The sequence below is a fragment of the Schistocerca gregaria genome, chromosome 2 (genome assembly GCF_023897955.1).
Source record: "Schistocerca gregaria isolate iqSchGreg1 chromosome 2, iqSchGreg1.2, whole genome shotgun sequence".
Classification (NCBI taxonomy): domain Eukaryota; kingdom Metazoa; phylum Arthropoda; class Insecta; order Orthoptera; family Acrididae; genus Schistocerca; species Schistocerca gregaria.
In genome coordinates this window covers 411,643,287-411,670,105 of record NC_064921.1, presented here as the reverse complement: position 1 = coordinate 411,670,105, position 26,819 = coordinate 411,643,287, and the positions used below count along the sequence as shown (strand labels likewise).

The 26,819-nt window shown below is 47.3% G+C and overlaps 1 protein-coding gene and 1 pseudogene across 1 annotated transcript in view; one reads left to right on the top strand and one right to left on the bottom strand.

The window, feature by feature from the left end:
- Nucleotides 1-26,819, bottom strand: part of LOC126335803 (SET domain-containing protein SmydA-8) — a 151,029-nt gene that overhangs the window by 59,299 nt on the left and 64,911 nt on the right. The window lies entirely within an intron of this gene.
- On the top strand, nt 2,309-2,426 carry LOC126337218 (5S ribosomal RNA; annotated as a pseudogene).

Genomic DNA, 26,819 nt, shown 5'->3' with positions numbered 1-26,819 from the left:
GTGTTGTCAATAAGTTCGTTATACACTGGGTCCCTGGAGGAATGGTCATTATTCAGGGGTTTTGTAATGTGGCTTAATTATTCATGTAGCGCCACCCTACACATTTTGATTCCTTCTTTTATAATCTCATACTACTCTCCAGGTCTATTGACATTGAGCCTTACCGAGTCAATAGGTACGTCTTCCGCATGCCATCTTTGGCTCTAGAGGAGGGCGAGCCGTTTTGAGGTAAATAATGGACAGTGTGATAGCGGAGTCGTACGGCGCCTGGCGGCGGGGCTCTTGAGGTTAACACTTCAGAACCCATGTTTACTGGACTCTATTCTTGGTTTGGTCCATAGTCCTACCTCTCAAAATATGGAAAGCAGCTAGCTTGCAGTAAAACAGATGTGGCTGACAGTAGCAAAGATGGAGGAGTGCTCATAGCTCTTAAGGTATCCGTTTTAGCGCTCATAGCTTTTGAAACGTCCCCTTAGAACAATTATACAGGATTGTGCTTAAACTGACACACAATATTTTTAGCGCAACGCTATCTGACTTCCATAAATCCCTACGAAAGAATGGCCCTGACTAACATTAACCTATACGTTTCACAAATCACTTACCTCACAAAAATCTTCGTTACTCAAGCTACTGCAATACAGCGAGCGCCAATACTGCCAGCTAAAGAAAAGATTCAAACTACTGAAGGCACTAACTACTGATAGGCATAGTTAGCAAATGAAAGATTTTAATAGAGAACAAACACTGTATTTACCTTAATATATATCAGTTCATGACATCAATTCTTACAAATTTCAAAACTCCGCCATCTCTCTTCCCACGTCCACCACTGCTGGCGGCTCACCTCCAACTGTGCAACGCTACGCGCCGCCAACAGCCAACTGCCTAACACTACAATGGCAGACAACAATGCAAACCAGCCACAGACTGCACATGGCACAGCCAGTGATTTTCATACAGAGCGCTACGTGGCGGCGGCGTTACCGATAAAAAAACCTAAACAGCCTACTTACACTTTCTAACCCCTTCGAGTGATTGTTTCTGTCATATTCCTGTTCTTGAGTACTGCTTGACAGTTTGGGATCCGCACCAGGTCGGATTGAAGAAAGAAATCGAAGCAACATCGAGGCGCGCTGCTAGATTTGATACCGGTAGGTTCGAACAACACGTAGGTGTTACGGAGATGCTTCGGGAACTCAAACGGGAATCGCTGGAGGAATGGCGACCTCCTTTAAGAGAAACATTTGAGCCGTAGCTGCATCGCATTCCACTGGCGCCGCTATATAGTTAGGCTGCCGATGTTGATCCGATCGTGTGTCGCAGCTAAGGTCTTTGGTCGAGATGTGTGTGCTGTTGGTTTGGCGCGGCCTGGAGAGTCAGTTGGCTCGAGGGCATGTGGCAGGCAAGCTGTTGCTTTTGGGGGACTCCGGCTGTCTGGCGCGGGTCTCGAGAAGCCCCGAAAGATTAATTCGGTTGGGGCAAGCCGAGCCGGCTCGCTTAAAGATTCTCATCCTGGTGGGCAAGTTCCTGGCCTACTCTGCAAGCTTATATTTTACAGCACCTTGACGACAGCCTGTAAGGATTGGAGGCAATAACACACTGGCTGGAATCCTGCAAGTCATGGCTCCTTCGCGCCTGAGTGAAGTCAAGTGTTGTTTTCTCATCTCTGAGTACTTGATATTGTAAGACCATGTCTGTGTTATATGGAATCGGATGTGTTATATTGACGCCCCTACGATAGAACGAGTGTATGATCATTGGTCATTGTTAATAATCGCAATTTGTGTTCCAAGCCGTACGTCGTACAAATGTACGAGTATTCCCTTTTATAAGTTTCATGAAGGGAATTAAATAGTATAATCTGTGTGGGAGTCAAAGCCATCTCGGTACATGTGCATGCTTGAATTATTGCATCAGCAAGCGCAGGTATTTTCGCTTCTGAATAATAGTAATTCTAAGGAGTGTTGAACTTGTAACCTGTATCGGTAGCCGCTTGTGCCATTAGTTCACATTTTCCACTCCTTAGGCATTCTTGTGTGTAGCCTTATTTGCGCAGACTACTCTTGATTTATGTTGGCAGGGTAGCTTTGGCGGCAAACGACGCGTTCCTGTTCTCTGGGCTCGGAGCAGAAGCGTGTTTGCCTTTTGCCGCGGCGACACTTCTGTCCTCGCACGCCGTCTGGGTTGGCCTGCAATCTGATGCCTCTACCAGCCGCGTCGTGGGCGGTCAAGTTAGTGAAGTTGATCGTGTGACGCGTACCACGGCGGAGTGTCGCCGATTAAGTGGGAACCAGTAGTCTACTCTGCCAACTGCCTAGCCTCAGTGATAACACCGGTTCCCGTCAGATCACCGAAGTTAAGCGCTGTCGGGCTGGGATAGCACTTGGATGGGTGACCATCCTGTCTGCCGAGCGCTGTTGGCAAGCGGGGTGCACTCAGCCCTGGCGAGGCTAACTGAGAATCTGCTTGATTGAGAAGTAGCGCCTCCGGCCTCGTAAACTGACATACGGCCGGGAGAGCGGTGTGCTGACCACATGCCCCTCCACATCCGCATCCAGTGATGCCTGTGGGCTGACGATGACAGGGCGGCCAGTCGGTACGGTAGGGGCTTTCAAGGCCTGTTATGACGGAGAGAGAGAGAGAGAGAGAGAGAGAGAGAGAGAGAGAGAGAGAGAGAGAGAGAGAGAGAGTAGTCTACTCTACTTGGTGAATTTAATAAGCTCTGGAGGTTTAAGACGTGTTTGGCAAACCCGGAGTTCCTCCTCACTCTGCCTCTTTAAATTCTCATTTAAACCTTGCTCCCTAATTATTGCTTCTCGGTGCGTTAAGATTAAGACCTGTTACTTATCAGTACACAAACTATCGAAACTTACCTTGATGTGGCCGAGCGGTTCTAGGCGCTACAGTCTGGAACCGGGCGACCGCAACGATCGCAGGTTCGAATCGTGCTTCGGGCAAGGATGTGTGTGATGTCCTTAGGTTAGTTAGGTTTAAGTAGTTCTAAGCTCAAGGGGACTGAAGACCTTAGAAGTTAAGTCCCATAGTGCTAAGAGCCATTTGAACCAACCTTACCTTGATCCACAGTCATTAGCTAACTCCACTCATTGCGAAAGTTGGCTGCTCGTTCCTTGTTGGCTGTGATAACCGTCTGCTGTAGCTCTCAGCTTACCTTGAATTTCAGTCAATTGTACAAGTGTTAAAGATTGTTGTCATCGTTTCTGCTGCTTTGTATCAGTTGGAAACACATTTTTAATTGCATGTACTACCAATTTATCTTGAATTTTGGGCAATTGTCATTTTCAATGTTTTATTGGAGTGTACCGGTAGATTTATATTTAAATTTTATGCCTTCCTAATTTGTCTGTTTTGAGAAATTGTGTACTTTGTTACTTAAGGGATTTTGTAAAATTAAGGCTATAGTCAGCTGCGTGATATGTGATCCTTCCTGTATTTGGATGAGTGTTACCCAATAGTGTAACGGTTACCTAAGCTTCGAAGTTGTTAGTACATTTGAGATCTGTCATTGCAGTTCATTTGGTTAATAAAATTAATTGTTGAACCTGGCTGCAGCCACGCCCAGTTGTTGTGACCATTTCTCTTTCTCGGGAACTGTATGCTTCCGGTTTCAAGCCCTGCTCTTAATAGTATGATTGTTAAAATTTGTTTTTAATGAATTGAGTCTGTTCAAGTTTTGATTGGGTGAATTCTAATTTCTTAAATAATTTTGTCAAATTGTAATGACAATTTTGTTGTCAAGTAATAAAGTGTATTGCAGGAAACAATAAATGACTAAATATGTGGGTCGATCTTCCATGTGTATTCCTTAAAGGTATCCCAACCATAGTTGCGAGGTATCAACACTGTTGAGAAAATTTAGAGAACCGGCGTTTGAAGTTGACTGCCGAACGATTCTGCTGCCGCCAACGTACGTTGAGCGTAAGGACGACGAAGATAAGGCACGAGAAATTAGGGCTCATACGGTGGCTTGCAGACAGACGTTAATGCCTTGCTCTATTTGCGAGTGGACTAGGAAAGGAAATGACAAGTAGCGATAACTTCCGCCACGCACCGTACAGTGGGCTGCGGAGTATCCATGTAGATGTACACTCCTGGAAATGGAAAAAAGAACACATTGACACCGGTGTGTGAGACCCACCATACTTGCTCCGGACACTGCGAGAGGGCTGTACAAGCAATGATCACACGCACGGCACAGCGGACACACCAGGAACCGCGGTGTTGGCCGTCGAATGGCGCTAGCTGCGCAGCATTTGTGCACAGCCGCCGTCAGTGTCAGCCAGTTTGCCGTGGCATACGGAGCTCCATCGCAGTCTTTAACACTGGTAGCATGCCGCGACAGCGTGGACGTGAACCGTATGTGCAGTTGACGGACTTTGAGCGAGGGCGTATAGTGGGCATGCGGGAGGCCGGGTGGACGTACTGCCGAATTGCTCAACACGTGGGGCGTGAGGTCTCCACAGTACATCGATGTTGTCGCCAGTGGTCGGCGGAAGGTGCACGTGCCCGTCGACCTGGGACCGGACCGCAGCGACGCACGGATGCACGCCAAGACTGTAGGATCCTACGCAGTGCCGTAGGGGACCGCACCGCCACTTCCCAGCAAATTAGGGACACTGTTGCTCCTGGGGTATCGGCGAGGACCATTCGCAACCGTCTCCATGAAGCTGGGCTACGGTCCCGCACACCGTTAGGCCGTCTTCCGCTCACGCCCCAACATCGTGCAGCCCGCCTCCAGTGGTGTCGCGACAGGCGTGAATGGAGGGACGAATGGAGACGTGTCGTCTTCAGCGATGAGAGTCGCTTCTGCCTAGGTGCCAATGAGGGTCGTATGCATGTTTGGCGCCGTGCAGGTGAGCGCCACAATCAGGACTGCATACGACCGAAGCACACAGGGCCAACACCCGGCATCATGGTGTGGGGAGCGATCTCCTACACTGGCGGTACACCTCTGGTGATCGTCGAGGGGACACTGAATAGTGCATGGTACATCCAAACCGTCATCGAAACCATCGTTCTACCATTCCTAGACCGGCAAGGGAACTTGCTGTTCCAACAGGACAATGCACGTCCGCATGTATCCCGTGCCACCCAACGTGCTTTAGAAGGTGTAAGTCAACTACCCTGGCCAGCTAGATCTCCGGATCTGTCCCCCATTGAGCATGTTTGGGACTGGATGAAGCGTCGTCTCACGCGGTCTGCACGTCCAGCACGAACGCTGGTCCAACTGAGGCGCCAGGTGGAAATGGCATGGCAAGCCGTTCCACAGGACTACATCCAGCATCTCTACGATCGTCTCCATGGGAGAATAGCAGCCTGCATTGCTGCGAAAGGTGGATATACAGTGTACTAGTGCCGACATTGTGCATGCTCTGTTGCCTGTGTCTATGTGCCTGTGGTTCTGTCAGTGTGATCTTGTGATGTATCTGACCCCAGGAATGTGTCAATAAAGTTTCTCCTTCCTGGGACAATGAATTCACGGTGTTCTTATTTCAATTTCCAGGAGTGTAAATGTATAACACTGACTATCTCTCCTGGGACACCCTCTATTATGTTTCTTGACATGTTCCACACATGCAAGGAGCCCCTAATTTTTGAGTCTATGGATACAAAAATTTATGTAATCTAATCCGAAGCAGTTTATTATTTCGTGGCATGTAATACGTAAATACAATCAGAATAAAATTTAGCAAATTTGGGCATATATATTGTGTGTACCCTACAAGTACTAGTTTATATCTGCAAATTAGAGTTATGGAAAATATCCTTCAGTAATTTATTGTTGTTGTTGTTGGGATGTTTAAGGGGGACTAAACAGCTAAGGTCATCAGTCCCCCATTCCAAAAACCGGCGAAACAAAATTTACGGAGCAGGTAAAACCCCAAGGGGGGAGGAGACGCCGCTCCCCCCAGTCATTGAAAGAACACCAATGTGGCAGCGAACACTAGACAAGAAGAGTACAGACGAACACTGGACAGAAAGAAACGGAAGAAAAGAAGAGGTCGGAGACTGGTTGACTGACCATGGGAACAAAAATTGGGAAAAAGTCAACCATCCGAATACACACATTAAAATCTGCAACCAATGAGACACTCGAGGACAAGATACACAGAAAGGGAAAGGGACAGGTCCCCCCTAAATGGAACCATAAAAAGGACTACCACGGATAAAATTTAAAACGTCGTCAGCCATGGAGGCATCGTCGCATAAAACCAAAGGCAACGTGCCCGGGAGACTAAAAGTCTGCCGGAGGGTGCGCAGGCGGGGACACTCCAACAAAATATGGGCGACCGTCAACCGGGACCCACACCGACACAGCAGGGGGGGGGGGGGGGGATCCTCCTGACGCAAAAGATGTCCGTGCGTCAGGTAGGTATGGCCGATGCGGAGCCGACACAGGATGACAGAGTCCCTGCGAGAAGCCCACAGGGAGGACTGCCACACATCGGTCGTCTCCTTAACAGCCCGCAGTTTATTCGGAGAAGTCAGGCTACGCCACTCGTCACGCCACATCTGAAGCACCTTACGGCGCAACGCCAGCTGCAAATCACGAGCCAGGAGGCCGATCGCCAAAGTGGGGGCGTCAACCGCCCCTTTGGCCAGCCTGTCGACACGTTCATTCCCCGGGATGCCAACGTGACCTGGCGTCCAAACAAAGACCACCGAACGACCAGAGCGGGTAATGGCAAAAACAGACTCCTGAATAAAGGATACCAGAGGAGAAGAGGTATAGCAGCGGTCGATAGCCTGGAGGCTGCTCAGGGAGTCACTGCAGATGACGATGGACGTACCTGAGCAGGAACGCATATGCTCAAGAGCGCGCAATATGGCTACCAGCTCTGCAGTAAAAATACTGCAGCCAGCCGGCAAGGAGCGCTGTTCAACATGGGCAGCGTGAGCAAAAGCGTAGGCAGGACGACCATCCACCAGGGAACCATCAGTGTAGACAGGCTCACAGCCTGAAAATGAGGCGACGAGCGCAAGAAAACGGTGACGGAGGGCCACATGCGGAACCGAGTCCTTGGGTTCCCGTACCAAGTCCAGGCGGACGGACGGACGGGTCATACACCAGGGAGGCGTGGGTGCACAGGCCCCAGTTCCGACAGCAGGGACTGGACGCGGACAGCAATGGAAAGCCCAGACCTAGGTCGCCGGTCGGGCAGAGGGAGAACCCTGGCAGGGAAAAGCAGGCGATGATTGGGATGGCCTGGTGAGCAATGCACGTGGACAGCATAGTCGGCGAGCAGTCGGTGGCGGCGAATCCGCAGCGGGGGAACCCCGCCCTCCACCAGCAGACTATCCACGGGGCTCGTACGGAAAGCGCCAGTTGCAAGCCGAACCCCACAGTGGTGTATGGGGTCCAACAACGTCAACACTGAGGGCGATGCAGACCCATAGGCCAGGCTCCCATAATCAAGCCTGGACTGCACAAGGGCTCTGTACAATAGCAACAGCGTGCTGCGATCTGCACCCAAAGACGCATGGCTCAGGCAGCGGAGGGCGTTGAGGTGCCGCCAGAGGAACCCATGTGAGCCGGGCATCAAAGACGAGTCCTAAGAAGCGGCTAGTGTCCACCACTTCAAGTAGGTGACCGTCGAGGTGAAGTTCCGGATGGGGGTGGACCGTCCGACGCCTGCAGAAGTGCATAACTCGAGTCTTGGCCGCAGAGAACTGAAATCCATGAGTCAGAGCCCATGATGCCGCCTTGCGAACGGCTGCTTGCAGCCTGCGTTCGGCGACTCCTGTAGTCGTTGAGCTGAATGAGATGCAGAAGTCGTTGGCATACAAAGGAGGAGACACCGACGACCCCACGGCTGCAGCCAGACCATTAATGGCCACTAGAAATAAGGAAAGGCTGAACACCGAGCCCTGCGGGACCCCATTTTCCTGTCTATAAGATGAACTAGAGGCGGCACCGACTTGCACCTGGAAAGAGCAGCGCATTAAAAAGTTTTGAAGAAAAGCTGGGAGCTGACCACGAAGACCCCACTCGCGCAACGTAGCAAGGATGTGATGCCTCCATGTTGTGTCATATGCCTTCCGCAGATCTAAAAATACAGCAACGAGATGCTGACGGCGGGAAAAGGCCGTACAGATAGCAGATTCCAGCCGCACCAAATTGTCCGCAGCAGACCGGCCCTGACGAAAGCCACCCTGGGATGGAGCGAGGAGACCGCGCGACTCAAGGGCCCAACACAAACGCCGCCCCACCACACGTTCGAGCAATTTGCACAAAACGTTGGTGAGTGTAATGGGACGATAGCCGTCCACCGCCAGAGGGTCCGCACCGGGCTTCAAGATGGGAACGATAACACCCTCTCGCGATTGCGACGGGAACACGCCCTCGCTCCAAATGCGGTTAAAGATGGTGAGGATGTGTCTCTGGCAGTCCCCGGAGAGATGCTTCAGCATCTGCGCGTGGATGCAGTCCGGTCCTGGCGCTGTATCAGGGCAATCGGCGAGGGCAGTGAGGAATTCCCTCTCGCTGAAAGGAGCATTGTATTTTTCGGAACGACGTGTGTGGAATGATAACGGCGTCCGCTAGGCGCGCTCCTTTAGAGAACGAAAGGCAGGAGGGTAAGTTGCAGTCGCAGAGCTCGTAGCGAAGTGCGTGGCAAGGTGGTCAGCAATGGTGGCAGCGTCCGTGCAGACAGCGTCGTCCAGTGAGATTCCAGGGACACCCATAGGGGTCTGGTATCCATAAATCCGCCGGATGCGGGACCACATGAGCGACGGGGAGACACGGGAGCCCAAGGATGAAATGTACCTCTCCCAGCATTCCTGCTTACGCCGTGCAATAAGACGACGGGCCAAGGCACGGAGCTTCTTAAAGGAAATGAGGGTCTCCAGAGACGGGTGCCGCTTATGACGCTGGAGAGCCCGCCTACGGTCGCGAATAGCCTCAGCAATCTCCGGCGACCACCAGGGGACAGACTTCCTCCGAGGGAGTCCAGAAGAGCGAGGGATGGCAGTCTCGGCCGCAGAAATAATTGACGAGGTCAAGACACGGACCGCCTCGTCAATGTCACCCTGTGGGAGAGAAGCAATGGTGGCAGCGGAAGTAAAAGCCGGCCAGTCAGCCCTGTTGAGAGCCCAGCGGGGCAGGCGCCCAGAAGAATGACACTGGGGCAGTGACAAATAGATGGGAAAATGGTCACTACCACACAGATCAGGATGCACTCTCCAGTGAAGGGATGGGACAAGTCCGGGGATGCAAAGAGAGAGATCGATGGCCGAGAACGAGCCATGGGCCACACTGAAATGCGTGGGAGCACCGGTGTTCAAGAGGCTAAGGTCGAGCTGAGCCAACACATGCTCCACAGCGCGACCGCGGTCATCGGAGACAATCCCACCCCATAGAGGGTTGTGGGCATTGAAATCGCCCAGAAGCAGCAATGGGGGCGGGAGTTGAGCCAGCAGCGCAGCCAAGACATAACAGGGGAGTTGCCCATACGGAGGAACGTAAACAGAGCAAACAGTAATAGCTGGCGAGAGCTCAATCCTGACAGCGACTGCCTCTAAAGGCGTCAGAAGGGGTACTGCCGAGCTATGGACAGAGTGGTGGACAAAGAGGCAAACTCCACCTGAAGCTCGTTGACAGTCAGCGCGGTTCTTATAGTATCCCCGATAACCGCGAAGGGCAGGGGTCCGCAATTGCTGGAAACCAAGTTTCCTGAAGAGCAATGCAGAGAACAGGGGAAACACTCAGAAGCATCCGGAGCTCAGGCAGGTGGCGGAAATAACCGCAGCAATTCCACTGGAGAATGGAAGCAGGAAGGGACTGGGAGGGCGTGAAGGCGACTAAGAGGCAGACGGCGCCGCTGAGTCAACGGCCGCCACTGAGCGAGAGTCAGCTGTGTCCATAGGAGAGGTCCCCGAGGGTTCCGCGAGGGCGAGAACCGCGGCAGAGGCGAGGATCTCCACCGCATCCCCAGAGCCAGAACTATTGACAGCAGGCGGTACTGAAACTGCCGGAGCGTCCTCTTTCTTGGACACGTTCCGTTCCTTCTTCTCGCGTCTGTCCTTTGGCTTAAAGGGCTGGGAGAGTTTCTCTGAAGGAGCGTCGGAGGCTGACGACGACGCAGAAGTCCTACGACCAGCAGGTGGATGAACCTTCAGCCACTGGCTGACATCCGGCGGGGTAGCAGAAGAAACGGAAGAAGGGAGGGCCCCGAGGGACCCCTTCCGCGAGAGAGGAGCCGGCGGAGACGACGCCGGCGGAGACGACGCCGGCGGAGACGACGCCGGCGGAGAAGTGGGAGGGGGAGGGATCGAGCCCCCTGGTTTTGGAGCAGATGTCACTCCTGAAGCATGTGCGGGGGGAGTGACTGAAGGGGGTTTGCCCCCAACTGCTAAGGGGGCAACAGAGGAAGGCTTGCCCCCAGACACGAGGGGGGCAGACAGAGATGTACGGCCCCGAGGGCCAACTGAAGGCGGCACAGAGGAGGCGACAACTGCCGCCCGCGAGGGCGACGATAACGTAGCTGCAGCATAAGAAGTTTGAAGAGGGACAGGATGCAACCTTTCAAATTTCAGTTTTGCCTCACGATAAGAAAGCCGGTCCAGGGTCTTATATTCCATAATCTTCCGCTCCTAATGAAGAACGGGGCAGTCCGGCGAGCATGGAGAGTGGTGTTCCCCACAGTTGACACAGACAGGCGGAGGCGCACATGGAGAATCGGGATGAGAGGGGCGTCCGCAATCTCGACATGTGGCGCTGGATGGGCAACGGGAGGACATATGCCCAAACTTCCAGCACTGGAAGCACCGCATCGGGGGAGGGACGTATGGCTTGACGTCACAACGGTAAACCATTACCTTGACCTTCTCAGGCAATACAGCACCCTCGAAGGCCAAGATAAAGGCACCAGTGGCCACCCTGTTGGTCTTGGGTCCTCTGTTACACGACGGACAAAATGCACACCACGGCGTTCCAAGTCAGCTCTCAGCTCGTCATCGGACTGTAACAAGAGGTCGCGATGGTAAATAATCCCCTGGACCATATTTAAGCTACTGTGGGGAGTGACAGTAACAGGGACGTCTCCCAGGTTATCACACAAGAACAACGCCCGTGACTGGGCTGGGGAGGACGTCTTGAGGAGGACGGACCCATTCCTCATTTTAGACAACCCCGCCACTTCCCCAAACTTATCCTTCAGGTGTTCCACAAAAAAACATAGGCTTCGTCGAAAGAAAGGAGTCACCATCAGTCCTGCTGCAGACAAGGTATTGTGGTACATAAGGCTCCTGCTTGGCACTAGACCTGCGTCCCTCCCATGGCGCAGCCAACGAGGGGAACGACTGAGGATCATATTGTGCAGCATCGAATTCAATTCTGCCTCGCTTAGAGACGCTGGTGGCAGTGCGACCACCAGCTTGGTGAGATTTATTGCGCTTCATTGGGCCACATCCGCCCAGATGCCACCTACTCCGAACGAGGGCTCTCCCCAAGGGCGCCACCCAGCCAAAGCAACGGGTACCTGGCCGATATCCCATTGCCCGGAGTCCCCTACCCCAGACAAGATGGGCACATACTCCTTGGCATGCATGGGGAGGAAACAGCTCTGGCATCTGTAGTGCGATCCCTGCGTGGTCAGGGGGCTACCACCAAGAGCGTACATGACGACCCCACCACAACGGACTGGCTACCGTGCTGGATTTTAGGTGTTGAAAGGGTCCACAGTTGCCGTGGGCGCTAAGAAGGGGATTACGCACAAGACGAGGAGGCAACCCAGAAGACATGGGGTGTAAATCCCTCCACACGACAATAGATAGCATGCAAGATGGAGGTGCACGGTGGACCAATAGAAAAACACCACGTAAGGCGTCCTTCCCCAAATGGCACGCACTAACAACGGAAATTTTGAAAATGGCAGGTCAAACCCAAGTGGGGACCATCACATAAGGCCGAAACTTTGGAGACTCCTTTTAGTCGCCTCTTACGACAGGCAGGAATACCGCGGGCCTATCCTTACCCCCGAACCCGCAGGGGGAAGTAATTTATTTTCACAATCCATACTTCTGTAGCTGATACTGAGAGTATGAAAAACTATGGCCACATTTGTAATGTCCTCTTTGCTATGCGCGAAATATCAAGAATACTTCGCGGGATTAATATTTATAACAGTAATCAATGACGAAATATACGGGAGAAACGTTCTCTGAATAACAGAACAGGAAGGATTGAAAGAAATGCTGTAATACGGGAGATGCCGGGAAATACGGGAGAGATGATCACCTAGTGTCAAAAATTTACTTGGAAACAAGCAGATTTGGTGGGATCTGGAATGACGCTCTTTTTGTGATAAAACTAAACCTGAAGAGATTAAATGTCGCTTAGGTGTCAGCGTCCAATAATTTCAGTGCATAGGTGCCTCGCTAGTCGTTAGGTAGGGCAGTCAGAGCGCTAGGGTTTTCAGTTTGAAGATTGCACGAGTTCCTAGAACACTAGCATATTACTGTTCTCCGGCATATTAGTGTTCCTCGTTTTTAGCATCAAGGATAGTCCTGCTGTTCCGCTTTCGCTACTACACACTACAATTACACTGTTACGAGTTTACTAAACGATTGGTTAGGGAAGTAGCTGGTTGCATACCCTTATGATGCTTAAAACCGGTCTCTGATGACCTGCAGAGAAGGGAAGCACTCCATATGGTCATGAGAGTTAATTAAAGGAAATAATAATGCCTGAAACGGAAACGGAAACGGCTTACTGAATGATAATTAACATGGAAGGTCAATTCAAAATGACTATGTGGGTACCACACTACGCACATAGACATACTAATGAGAGCAGGTATCATTTAATTTATAAAAAGCAAAACCTCTGAGTCATTCCCTGATATAAACAACTGAACATTATATACTTGGACAAAAGGTTCTAATGGTGTACAGTAAATTTGCAACAAATGGATTGGCAGCATAAATGCGACGTTTTGCAGACGACCAGTGATTGTAAGCATTTAGTAAATTGTAGTAAGAACACACAAAATTAGGATCGAACGTCAGTGAGATTTCCAAAGCGCACACCAAAAGCAAACTACCTAGCTTCGAGGTATTAAAACGGAATAACTGGCTCCTACGAGAGCTAACTAACACCGTATCCCTATGGAATTGAGCACAATGTTGGCCCATCTTACCAATCCCATAACGCGGAAGACGGCTGGAGACTCATAGTTCAGCTCGCTTTGTGTCCTCAGAACTCTAATGCAACCATCCTTCTCTGTGCAAGCGAGGCTCGCTCAGCAGTCGTACAGTGACACGTGTTTATTATGCGAACTAAAATGGTTCAAATGGCTCTGAGCACTATGGGACTTCACATCTGTGGTCATTAGTCCCCTAGAACTTAGAACTACTTAAACCTAACTAACCTAAGGACATCACACACATCCATGCCCGAGGCAGGATTCGAACCTGCGACCGTAGCAGTCGCGCGGTTCCGGACTGAGCGCCTAGAACCGCTAGACCACCGCGGCCGGCTTACTATGCGAACTCCCGGATGCAAGCGTACTCTTCCAGTACCCAACAGGAAATCATTACCCTCCAAAACAATAATAAGGGGTGTACTCTTTTTAGAAGCTTTGTAACTTGGCTACTTTTCGCCAAGCAGGAACTCTCCGGTTGGTAGCGGCAGACAGTGCAAGTAAAGACGTTAAACAATCTCCTACTCTTGCGAATGTTTTCTGTTTCAAATCGGTAGTGCTCTGAGGGTGGGGAAGTACGCAGAAAATCTCTCTCGCTGCAAGGCGCAATTTTGAAACACGGAGGCACGACCGAGAAACTGCGTACTATTCGGAAAGTAACAGGAAGAACCAATCAGAATGTGGTATTCTGAAAATTTCAGCCGAAAATTATTTCTTGGCGTCGCTCCTGTGGTAAAAGATTCACTCGTGAACCTAGTGGAAGCGAGACCTGCCTAGAGATTTCTTATCTTGCTAAAAGACTTTTACAAACAGCACTGTTTTTTCGACAGAAAACGACCGTCGCATGTCGTGCCTAGATAGATTGAGATGAGGGAACTGAACATTTTTATGGTAGCCAGCTCCTCTTAAAAGGGTTATCTTTTGCTAGCCTCTTGATAACCTCGCAGCTTCAAAGTCCCTTCACCGTAAGAAATGAACAGAAGGTAATAGAAAGAACAGTCATTGGACGTGATTGCAATTATTATGCAACTTCAAATGTCGACTACTTGATAAAGGGAATGAGGATTAAATATTCTGAAATATGTTGCGTGACAGTTGCATTGAAAACTGGCCACCAGACATTAGCCACGAAATAATACAGTCGAAAATATGAGCTAATATTTTAATTTACAGGGACTTTGTCCTCTCTGAATCTCAATTGCATTTTAGCAAGGGACTGATAATTACACTTACGTTCCGCATCTACAATTTTTCGGGAGCACACGAAAGACTTTAATATGTGGGACACGCCCTCCCTTACTCGTCATTTACGATATATCAGACAACTGTGCGTACAAGTCTGGAGGAACCTGCACATGCTGACGTAGTTGATGTGACTCATAAGACAAGCTGCGTAGTTATAGGATGTGTAACACTTACGTCTGTTACTGATTATAGCCGGCCGCTGTGGCAGAGCGGTTCTAGGCGCTTCAGTCCGGAACCGGGCTGCTGCTGCGGTCCTAGGTTCGAATCCTGCCTCCGGCATGGATGTGTGTGATGTCCTTAGGTTAGTTAGGTATAAGTAGTTCTATGTGAAGGGGACTTATGACCTCAGATGTTAAGTCCCAAAGTGCTTAGAGCCATTTTTTGTTGTTACTGACCTCATCTGTTGACTGAAAACGATCCGCCAGCAGTTGAAGAGGGTCGTAATGTGTAATAGACATCTATCCAGACCATCACACGGGAAATCCAAACTACATCAGGATCCTCTGCAAGTACAATGACAGTTAGGCGGGAAGCGAGAAAACTTGGATTTCATGGTCGAACGGCTGTTCATAAACCACACATCACGCCGGTAAATGCCAAGAGACTCCTGGCTTGGTGCAAGGAGCGTAAACATTGGACAACTGAACAGCGGAAAAACGTTGTGTGGAGTGACGAATTACGGTAGTCATTGTGGCGATCCGATGGCAGTGTGCGGGTATAGCGAATGGCCGGTGAACGTCATCTGCCAGCCTGTGTAGTGCCAACAGTAAAATTCGAAGGCGGTGGGGTTATGGTATGGGGGCTAGCGCCCTTTGTAGTTTTGCGTGACACGGGCCTACACATGTTTTAATCACCTTCTAGCTGCTCACCGCTGAAGAGCAATTCGGGGACGGCTATTGCATCTTTCAACACAATCGAGCACTTGTTCATAATGCACGGTTTGTGGCGGAGTGGTTTCACGACAACAACATCCCTGTAATAGACGGGCCTGCACAGAGTCGTGATCTGAATCCTATAGAACACCCTTGGAATGTTGTGGAACGCCGACTTCCCGCGAGGCCTCATCGACTGACATCGATACGTCTCCTCAGTGCAGTATTCCGTGAAGAATGAGCTGACATTCCCCAAGAAAACTTTTAGCACCTGATTGAACGTATGACTGCGAGAGTGGAAGCTGTCATCAAGGCTAAGGGTGGGCCAACACCATATTTAATTCCAGCATTACCGATGGAAGGCGCCACGAACTTTTAAGTCATTTTCAGCCAGGTCACCGGATACTTTTGATCAGATAGTGTATGTGAGATAACTCACAACGTTGTTTTTATTCGTGATTAATAATTTAGTTCGTATGAATGTGTGTATGAGTGTTTTTCTACTGGTATGCAAAGTTTTTGTTACAAAAGTGCCGTACTGGAGGATACTAAAGCACTGATCACACTTGCGTCGACTTACCAGTTCTGCCATGAACAAAAATATTTCTCCTCTAATTTCATTTTCAAAAACGTGCACATGAAAGCGAAGTATCCTGTGTGTGCTTATAAAATTTTACTTGTAATATAAGGTTAGTGGTGTGATATGCTCACAGTCATATTACTAATTAGAAAAGGTATAGTATTAGGTTGCTGCATTAGATCGTAGTGTTTTTGTTTTTCATGTTGGTATTACGGTTGCTGCTCGTTTATCGATTGTCACTTATTAGTAGTTTACTGTTGGTATATGAGTTGACATTTTGTCATGTTGGATTTAGTGAGTGGAGCTGTAGATGCTAGAAAATGGAGTGCCATGTGGAGAAATCGGAAAATGTCGACATTTTCTTCTGTTTGAGTTCAGTAGAGGAGTGACAGCAGCAGAGGCAGCTAGAAAAACTTGTCCCGTGTATGAGAATGATGTCACTGGACGTAATACGGCAAGAAAATGTTTTTCTCGTTTTAAGGAGCAACGTACGGACGTTAGTGACTCAACGTTCAGGAAGACCTTCGGGGTTTGACGAAGATCGTTTAAACTCGTTAATCCACAATGATCCAAGACATTGTACTCCAGAACTGTCAGATGTGATGGACTGCAATCATTCCACCATCGCGGGACATTTGCATGCAGTGGGGAAGGTTCAAAAATAAGGTGTATGTGTATCGCATGCACTAAGCCAGAATCACAAAGGTCAGAGGGTGTATCTGTGCTTGCTCGTCATCAACTGGCTCCCTAAACAATACCAAACATTCCTGTCCTGTATTGTTACAGGTAGCGAGAAATCGTGTCTTTATGCTAACATAAGGAAAAGAAAGGAATGGTTGAGCCCGAACAGAGCAGCAACTCTCCGTGCAAAGACCTGCGCGCAACCACAAAAGATAATGTTATCCGTCTGGAGGAACAGCGGCGGTGTGGTGTACTACTAATAGCTTCCCCGAGGAGTAATCATCATTGCTGATATTTTTTGCCAACAGCTGAGACATCTTGCATACGCAGTCTAAGAGCAACGACCAGGAAGACGACGTAAAGTGATGCTACTCCACGATAACGCCAGCCCGCATTCTATTTGACTGACTAACACTGTGCAGGAGCTGGTTTGAGAAGTCATTCCGCACCACCTTATTCACCTGACCTTCGCCCTCAGATTTTCAACTTTTCCGCTCTCTGTCGCACAACCTCCCAGGGACTTCCTTTCCGTATGGAAATGAGTTCTGAACATGGCTCGACGAGTTCTTCGCCACAAAACCACGTAGTTTTAACAGTCGTGGATTCGAAAAGTTACCACAGCGTTGGCAGACTGTTGTAAACAGCGAAGGAAATACACTACTGGCCATTAAAATTGCTACACCACGAAAATGACGTGCTACAGACGCGAAATTTAACCGACAGGAAGAAGATGCTGTGATATGCAAATGACTAGCTTTTCAGTGCATTCAAACAAGTTTGGCGCTGGTGGCGACACTTACAACGTGCTGACATGAAGAAAGTCTCCTGCCGATTTCTCATACACAAACAGCAGTTGACCTGCGTTGCCTGGTAGAACGCTGTTGTGATGCCTTGTGTAAGGAGGAGAAATGCGTACCATCACGTTTCCGACTTTCATGAAGGTCGGATTGTAGCCTATAGCGATTGCGGTTTATCGTATCGCGACATTGCTGCTCGCGTTGGTCGAGATCCAACGACTGTTAGCAGAATATGGAATCGGTGGGTTCAGAAGGGTAATAGGGAACGCCGTGCTGGATCCCAACGGCCTCATATCACTAGCAGTCGAGATGACGGGCATCTTATCCGCACGGCTGTAACAGATCGTGCAGCCACGTCTCGATACCCGAGTCTACAGATGGGGACGTTTGCAAGACATCAACCATCTGCACGAACAGTTCGACGACGTTTGCAGCAGCTTGGGCTATCGACTCTGAGACCATGGCTGCGGTTGCCCTTGACGCTGCATCACAGACAGGAGCGCCTGCGATAGCGTACTCAATGACGAACCTGGGTGCACGAATGGCAAAACGTAATTTTTTTCGGATGAATCCAGGTTCTTTTTACAGCATCATGATGGTCACATCCGTGTTTGGCGACATCGCGCTGAACGCACATTGGAATCGTGTATTCGTCATCGCCATACTGACGTATCACCAAGAGTGATGGTATTGGGTGCCATTGGTTACACGTCTCTGTCACCTCTTGTTCGCATTGACGGCACTTTGAACAGTGGACGTTACATTTCAGATGTGTTACGACCCGTGGCTCTACCCTTCATTCGATCCCTGTAAAACCCTACATTTCAGCATGTTGCTGGTCCTGTACGGGCCTTTCTGGATACAGAAAATGTTCGACTGCTGCCCTGGCCACCACATTCTCCAGATCTATCACCAACTGAAAACGTCTGGTCAATGGTGGCCGAGCAACTGCCTCGTCACAACACGCCAGTCACTACTCTTGATGAACTGTGGTATCGTGTTGAAGGTGCATGGGCAGCTGTACCCGTACACGCCATCCAAGCTCTGTTTGACTCAATGCCCAGGCGCATCAAGGCCGTTATTACGGCCAGAGGTGGTTGTTCTGGGTACTGATTTCTCAGGAGCTATGCACTGAAATTGCGTGGAAATGTAATCACATGTCAGTTCTAGTATAGTATATTTGTCCAATGAAAACCCATTTACCATCTGCATTTCCTCTTGGTGTAGCAATTTTAATGGCGAGTAGTGTATGTAATCGATGGCTAAACTATTTTGTGTATCTGTTGTGTTTATTAAACTTACTGAGAAACGCTACGAATTTATGCACCAACTTAATAGCAAATAATTTCGTTACATCAGACGTGAGCCAACGAGAAATATTAAATTCCGCATGCTTCTGCACAATCTTTTATACGTCCCCTTCGACAGCCTAAATCGAGGCATGTTATGAAGTATGCACTATACTCATTCCAGCTTGGAAGCGATCTCATTGATGAGACTCGACAGAGAAAATTCAAATTTTCACTCTGCAACTTTTCAGTCATTGCAGTTTTTTTCCAGTAAATGTGGATCGCCTGCTGGTTCTACCAGCAATGATCGGCATGTAACTGCACGATACAGTGTGCCACGTTGGTAGGCAAGAACGGCCGAATCATATAGGGACCTCTTTCTGTACCAGATTAGTGCGTCGGATGAGACACAATCCGTTGCGAAAATGAGGCCCTGCCTACACGGTGTTCCCTTCCCCCTGGCGCCTATCCAGCAGGTAATAATGTACTCCTCTTGTAACGCAAGGTTGTCGTCGGCGCGAACCAGAATAGCGTTTTCAGAAGTAGGCAGTCGGCACGCTTAGCTACTTCAAGAGGAATTTCACCAGGGATGCAGTGGGTTTTTAGCATTTTCAGCGATGATATTCTGAAACTTTTAAGACACATTACTGTCATTATCGTTACAACAGCACCAAAGAAAACAATTCGTTTGTCTATGAAAGGTTATAGAAATGTTGGTAGTTAAACTTACAACCTGCAGTAATTCGCCGTTGAAAGTTTTATGTCAGTCCAGGAATCGAACCCGGACCTCTTCCTCTCCCAGACGACGCTGTACCACCCGCGTACTGTCTGCAGAGAATCAAGCGTTACACTCCACTGAAAGTGATGCAGGTTCCAACTTCGGATCGGTAGGCAGGTTTAAGTTGTGATTCAGGTGCATCTCTGCACACATTGTTATCTACACTGCGTCCTGAAAAGTTTTCGTACTGTGCGTGACGAAGAGTCCGTATTATTTCAGATTAGTTTGCCCCCATTCCTATTCCATTCGCGGATGGTGAGCAGTAAGAAAGGTTGTCAACATCCCTCTGGGCTGATTACGGTTATTTCTTAACACTCAAGAAAGAGTTCTTGGAATTTTGTGTTTTCTTTTTTAGTTGCCGAGCGTCCTTTTATCTTGAACAACCCCTATCAAAGGGACATTAACCAGCAATATTGCCTATCTCGTAAAAGATAACAGCAGTACATTTAAAACATAATATATTTTTTATTCGACAGTCCACTCGCTCTCTTCAAGAGATGTTCAAAAACATCTCACAATGTACCATTAAAATAAACATCACGTTATTGAAAACGTAACACAAAATTGACACTCCTGTACTGTACAAGGTGTAGGTGCCCCGGGTAACGTTACTCGTCCTCTTGGTGGTGGACACACAAGGAAAATGCACATTGGTCATTCAGTCAACTGTCTTCAGATTTCTTAGTCACTTAATTACGTGTTGCATCGATTATATTATGCGATAATCATAATTATATGGAACGAGTCATTTTACATTCGCATCTCAAATTAATTTGTAAACTTGACTACATGCTGAACATCAGTAAGTTTTTTTTAAATGTACAGATGTGAGTTAGCAATTCTTGCACATCAACTTTTACACATTACAACAGACATTCTTCAACAAAACAGAAGGAGTTGTCATCGAGAAACGTTTTCAGTTTGTTTTCAAATTTTACTTTGCTGTCTGTCTGAACTTTATATCACTAGGTAAAGTGATCAGAAATTTTTGTTGTAGAATTGTGCACTCCTTTTTGTGCTGAAGACAACCTTAACTTGGAGTAATAAATGTAATTTTTTCGTTCTGGTATTGTAATTATGTACATCATTCGACGGTCACGGTGGCCGATCGGTTCTAGGCGCTTATGTCCGGAACCACGCGGCTGCTTCGGTCGCAGGTTCCAATCCTGCCTCGGGCATGGATGTGTGGGATGTTCTTAGGTTAGTTAGGTTTAAGAAATTCTAAGTTTAGAGGACTAATGACCTCAGCTGTTAGGTCCCATACTCCTTAGAGCCATTTGAACCATATGCTCATCATTGTTTCTTTTCAAATGTAGTAGGTTACTTACAACAAGCTTCATGAGGGAATAAAATGCGTAGTGAACCACTAGTTAGCATGCCCAATCCTAAAACAGATGTTTACAACATGATTGTGGGTGAGAACCACATGCTATTCTTACAGCACATTTTTGAGCAATGAACAGCTTTCTTGAAGATGAGTAACGCCAGAACAATAATCCATATGGCATTATTGAATGAAAATATGCAAAATATGTCAAGTTACTGATTTCTCTCTCGCCAGGATTAGCAATGATTCTAAGTACAAGTGTAGCTGAACTAAGTTGTTTTTGGAGCTCCAGACTGTGCCTTTCCCAGTTTAAATGCTCATCAACGTGGTCACCTGGTCACCTAAGAATTTTGAACTTTCCACCCTATTTATGATTTTCTCACCATGTATTACACTTATCACTGGTTTAACACTCCTAGAGGTTCAGAACTGAATATATTATGACTTTTTAAAACTGAGGGTGAAACTATTCACAGACAACCAGTCGATGCTGTTTTTAAGAACACTGCTTACCACTTTTCTGTTTCTGTATGAATGCATGGATTTATTACAATACTAATGTCATCTGAAAAAATAACTAATTCTGCTTCTTGTATATTAGACGGAAGATCGTTTACGTATATGAGGAACAATAATGGACGTAAAATGAGCCTTGGGGAACATTTGTGATTTCTCTCCATTCAGATCACGTGAATGGACTGTTTTGGTTGATTTAATAAGTACAATTTTCTGTATTCTTTTGGTTAGATATGCCAATATCCAAAGGTTGGCTATAACGTCGATCCCATAAAACATCAGTTTACGAGGAGGAGAACATTGTGATTCAAGCAGTCAAGTGCCTTAGGTAGGTCGCAGAAAATCACAACAGGTGATATTTTATTATTTAATGCTTGTAAAATTTGGCGAGTGAACATGTGAATGGCATTCTCAGTAGAGTAACTCTTCTGAAACCCAAACTGTAGTTTGTTGAGGATATTGTTGTTGCTAAGGTGAGATAATGTTCTAGAGTACATCACCTTCTCAAAGATTTTGGGAAATGTCAGGAGTGAAACAGATCGATAGTTACAGACATCTCGCTTATCACTTTTCTTACAGAGGGGTTTAACAACGGCATATTTCACTCTCTTCGGAAAGGTGCCTTCAGTTAGTGATGTATTACGTATTTCGGATAAAACCGGACATATTATTCTGGAAACAAACTTTTAGTACTCTATTGCAAGTAACATCAAAGCCAGATGTCTTATTTTTGAGAGAATGTATAGTTTTCTTAATTTCAGACGGAGAAGTTGGTGATATATTCACATGGTTGAATTTTATGAGATTTATTTTTGAAAATTACTACTGTGATTTTTTTCTTGAATTGTTCGACCTGAAACTTTCTACTATATTTCAAAAATGATTTTTAAATGTATTAGATACCTGTGACTCAGCATTTATAGCCCTTCGATTTAGTGTATCCTGTTCTGTGACTGATTGCCCTGTCTCTCGTTTCATACCATTACATATAGCCTTAAGTCTTTTGGCGGAATTACTGATTTCAGACATTATGTGCACGTTTCTTGATCTTTTAGTAAACTATCCCAGTAATTATGTGTAGTTTTCAATGTCCAACAACAGCAGGATCTCTATTTGTCCCTACCAACAGGTACATTTCCGTTTTCCAAAATCCTTCTAGTGATCTATGGATTTTTACGTGGCTGTTTAAAGTTCTGTATGATTATCGAAAAGTTTTTTTCAAATAATGACATGAATTCATCATGGACAAGATCAAATTTTATTTTAGCAACTGATTAGTTAAAAATTTTGTGCTAGGTCATCTCTTATGAACTACTCCTAAAAACATTTGTCCTGGAGTTATTAATTATTCTAATCGATATTCACCGAGGAGTACGCATAATGTAAGGAACTATGTTATTTACCCTATCTAACTCTGCATCATGACTGGAGGGAGCACTTTTTACTGGGTAAACATTTATTTTCTTGCCTTGAGCTTTACTAAAGAAAACACCCATTAGGGTCCTTTTGTCTATACCCACCCGTGTTGGAAGCTAATTACTGAGATCAGATCGACAGTATGATAAAAGTTTGCGTGAGTGCAATTCACGTCTATTGGTTCAAATGGCTCTGAGCACTATGGGTCTTAACTTCTTTGGTCATCAGTCCCCTAGAACCTAGAACTACTTAAACCTAAATAACCTAAGGACATCACACACATCCATGCCCGAGGCAGGATTCGAACCTGCGACCGTAGCGATCCCGCAGTTCCAAACTGTAGCGCCGAGAACCGTTCGGCCACTTCGGCCGGCGCACGTCAATTAAGAGAAGCTAAAAATACTACTCATCTATGACAAGTGTGCGTTTTACTTGTGTTTTCATTTGTTCAATGTCATCTCCAGCACATGGACGAGCAACGTTACCCCAGGTAACTACACTTTGTGTTAGTACGGTAGCGTCAAACTTGATCGTATATTATGTATTTAATAACGTCATGTTTATGTGACTGGTGCACTGTGATACATTTTCGAACAGGTCTTGAGGAGAGGAAGTGGAACATTGAATAGAAAACAAAAGTTGCCAGTTTCAAAAAGACTTGGTGTCCTTCACATCTTGGTAACGAATACTCACAGTTACAAAAGAGCAGTCTTGCTGGTTAATGTTCCTATAGTAGCTTAACAATATTTTTATGATATACTTTTAAAAAACTGATTCTGGATAAACAGTTATTTAGAATGATAAAGTTAAATTGAACACTCTGCATGTACTACGAGTACATCCCGTTACCGTAATTTGGTGAGTATCCTAGAAGTAAACTGGTAGTCAAGAATTAGTCGTTAGGGGATCTTGTAAGGGACGCTTTGACGCAGGTATTATTCTACTCTAGGAGTCTTCCAGTCAACTGTGGTCAGACAGACATATTCCCAATTACCGGATTTATGTTTTTCGTTTCTCCTTAAAACAATCGGAACACAGAGGCCTAGACATTAGACGACAGTGATACGTTCTAAGGCAGTATCGGACCTTTCCGCCTACTTACTCGGTTTTGTCATTCTGTTCTCGTCTGTTTAGGATTAGTGATCAATATTTGTAACAGGTTGATCATCTTCAAGCATCCCTGTATTCTTTTGTAGTTTATATACTATACACTAGGAAAAGTATCCAGACTTCTGTTTGTGGACATTGAAATGGGGTGTATCCACCCTTTGCCCAAGAGATTGCTCGAACTCTGCTGGGCACACTTTCAATGCGGTGGCAATGTTGGCGGAGGAATGGCGGCCCATTCTTCCTCAAGAGCCAAAACCAAAGAAAATAGTGATGTTGGACGCTGTGATCTAGCTCATCCCAAAGTTGTTTCATTGTGCTCAGGATGGAACTCTGGGCACAAAACCATTATTTCACATATGTTGGTTCATGACAGGGTACACTGTCATACCGATACTATCATCATCTCTGAATTATTCGTCTGCTGTAACCAGTACAGAATGCTGCAAAATGTATACACATACTTCCACATTTACCGTTTTTAAGGACAATAAGGGTATCACACACTAATCACGAATAACACTTCGATACCATGCCACCACTTCCTCCATACTTCACTGTTGGCAAAGCACGTGGTGGTGGGTAACGTTCTCCAGGGATTCGCCAAACCTAAATTCTTCCAGAGGTTCGTCACGCGTGCAGCGTGATTAATCACTCCAAATCACTAGTCACAAGTCATCCACTCTCCAAAGGTATGGCTTTCTACTCCACCTCAAGTGTCGCTTAACATTGGGTACAGAAATGTGTGGCTCTTGAGGGGCTGATCAACCACTGTATCCCATTCTTTTTAACTCTCTACGCACAGTAATTGTACCAGATGGACTGTTGGTGCACTCGAACTCGCGAGTGATGTCTTCCGCTGATTTCGTGCGACTTTTTTACAACCACTCTGCGGAGTGCTCGACACTTCCTGTCCATCAATGCAAGAGGTCTGCCTGCTCTTGGTGTAGCCGTAGTGGTGCCTTCGCATTTACACTTCACGTTCTTGTCATCAACAGTCGACTTGGGTAGCTTTAAAGGACTGAAATAAAGGACTGAAATGTCCCTAATGGAATTGTTACTGGGGTGACGTCCAATGACAAGCTCATGTTCGAAGCCACTGACGTCTTCTGACTGACCCATTCTGCTGTCACTGCTTCTCTACTGACCACACGATACTCCCCGACACCTTTTATGTCAGCGAGTCCGCCATGCATGATAACGAGCAGGCACTTTTACAATAAAAAGGGGTGTCCAGATACTTTCTTCGCATCTGATGACTTTCCCATATAGGGAATGATGTACTGTGTGTTGTTGGGAAATTTTGAATCCAGCCGCATATCCTTTAGGGTATCTCGTATACGTGTATTTTGTTTACTAGGCGATAGTGTGTAATGTGGAACTCCAGTGACAAGGGATGGCTGCCGACTACCGTTTGTCAGGATTGTTTATCTGTGCTGGCTTGGTGAAGTACAGTTTGCAAATCGCAGCTAAAATGTCAGTCAAGAGAAAGCTGACACGAACTTACGAAAAAATACACTAAATAGCCAAAGAAACTGGTACACTTGCCTAATATTGTGTAGTGCCCCCGCGAGCATGTGGAAGTGCCGCAACATGACGTGGCATGGACTCGAGTAATGTCTGAAATAGCGCTGGATGGAACTCACGCCATGAATCATGTAGGGCTGTCCACAAATCTGTAAGAGTACGAGGGGGTAAAGATCTCTTCTGAACAGTACGTTGCAAGGCATCCCAGGTATGCTCAATAGTGTTCATGTCTTGGGAGTTTGGTGGCCAGTGGAAGTGTTTAAATTCAGAAGAGTGTTACTGGAGCTACTCTGTAACAATTCTGGACGTGTGGGGTGTCGCAATTCCTGCTAGACTTGCCCAAGTCTGTCTGAATGCACAGTGGGCATGAATGGATGCAGGTGATCACGAAGGATGCCTACGTATATATGTCAGAGTCGTATCTAGACATATTAGGGGTCCCATATCACTCCAACTGCACACGCCCCACACCATTACAGAGACTCCACCAGCTTGAACAGTTCCCTGCTGACACGCAGAGTCCATGGATTCATGAGGTTGTCGCCATACCCGTACAACTCAATCCACTCGATACAATTTGAAACGAGTCTAGTCTGACCAGGCAATGTGTTTACAGTCAACAGTTCAATGTTGGTGTTGCCGGGTCCAGACGAGACGTAAAGTAACAGCTCGTGCAGTCATCAAAGGTACACGAGTGGGTCTACGGCTCCGAAAGCCCTTATAGATGATATTTCGTTGAATGGTTCGCACGCTGACACTTGTTGATGGCCCAGCATTGAAATTTGGGGAAGGGTTGCACTTCTGTCACGTTGAACTAGACTCTTCAGTTGTCGTTGGTCACATTCTTGCAGAATCTTTTTCCGGCCGCAGCGATGTCGGAGATTTGATTTACCGGGCTCTTGATATTGATGTACACTCGTGAAATGGTCGTACGAAAAATTCCCATTGCATTGCTACCTGGGAGATGCTGTGTCCCATCGCTCGTGCGCCGACTATAACACAGCGTTCAAACTCACTTAAATCTTGATAACCTGTCATTGTAGCAGCAGTAACCGATCTAACAACTGCGCCAGACGCTTGTTATCTCATATAGGCGTTACGGACCGCAGAGCCGCATTCTGCCTGCTTAAGTATCTCTTTATTTGAATACACATGCCAATACCAGTTTCTTTGGAGCTTCAGTGTATCTTTAACAGGTGTGCATTCATCAACTGCCACAAGATCAAAACTGCACGATGAGGCAACAAATAATAAAAATACGCAGTATCAAATTCAGTTTCAGTTTTACATTTATATTTACTTCACTTTCGCACATGCTTTTATCCAAAACGTTGGCCGACGGGCACCAGTTCCGTTCCGCAGGAAGTGCATCTGTGGGTTGGCAGCACCCATGTGGACCCAAGTCAATATTCCTCCCCCCTCCACCCCCCCCCCCCCCCCGCCCTCCCCACAGCAGCTAAACGCCTTTGACGTATGCCACTAACTAAAATTGCGCATACAAAAACCACAACAATTTTGTGC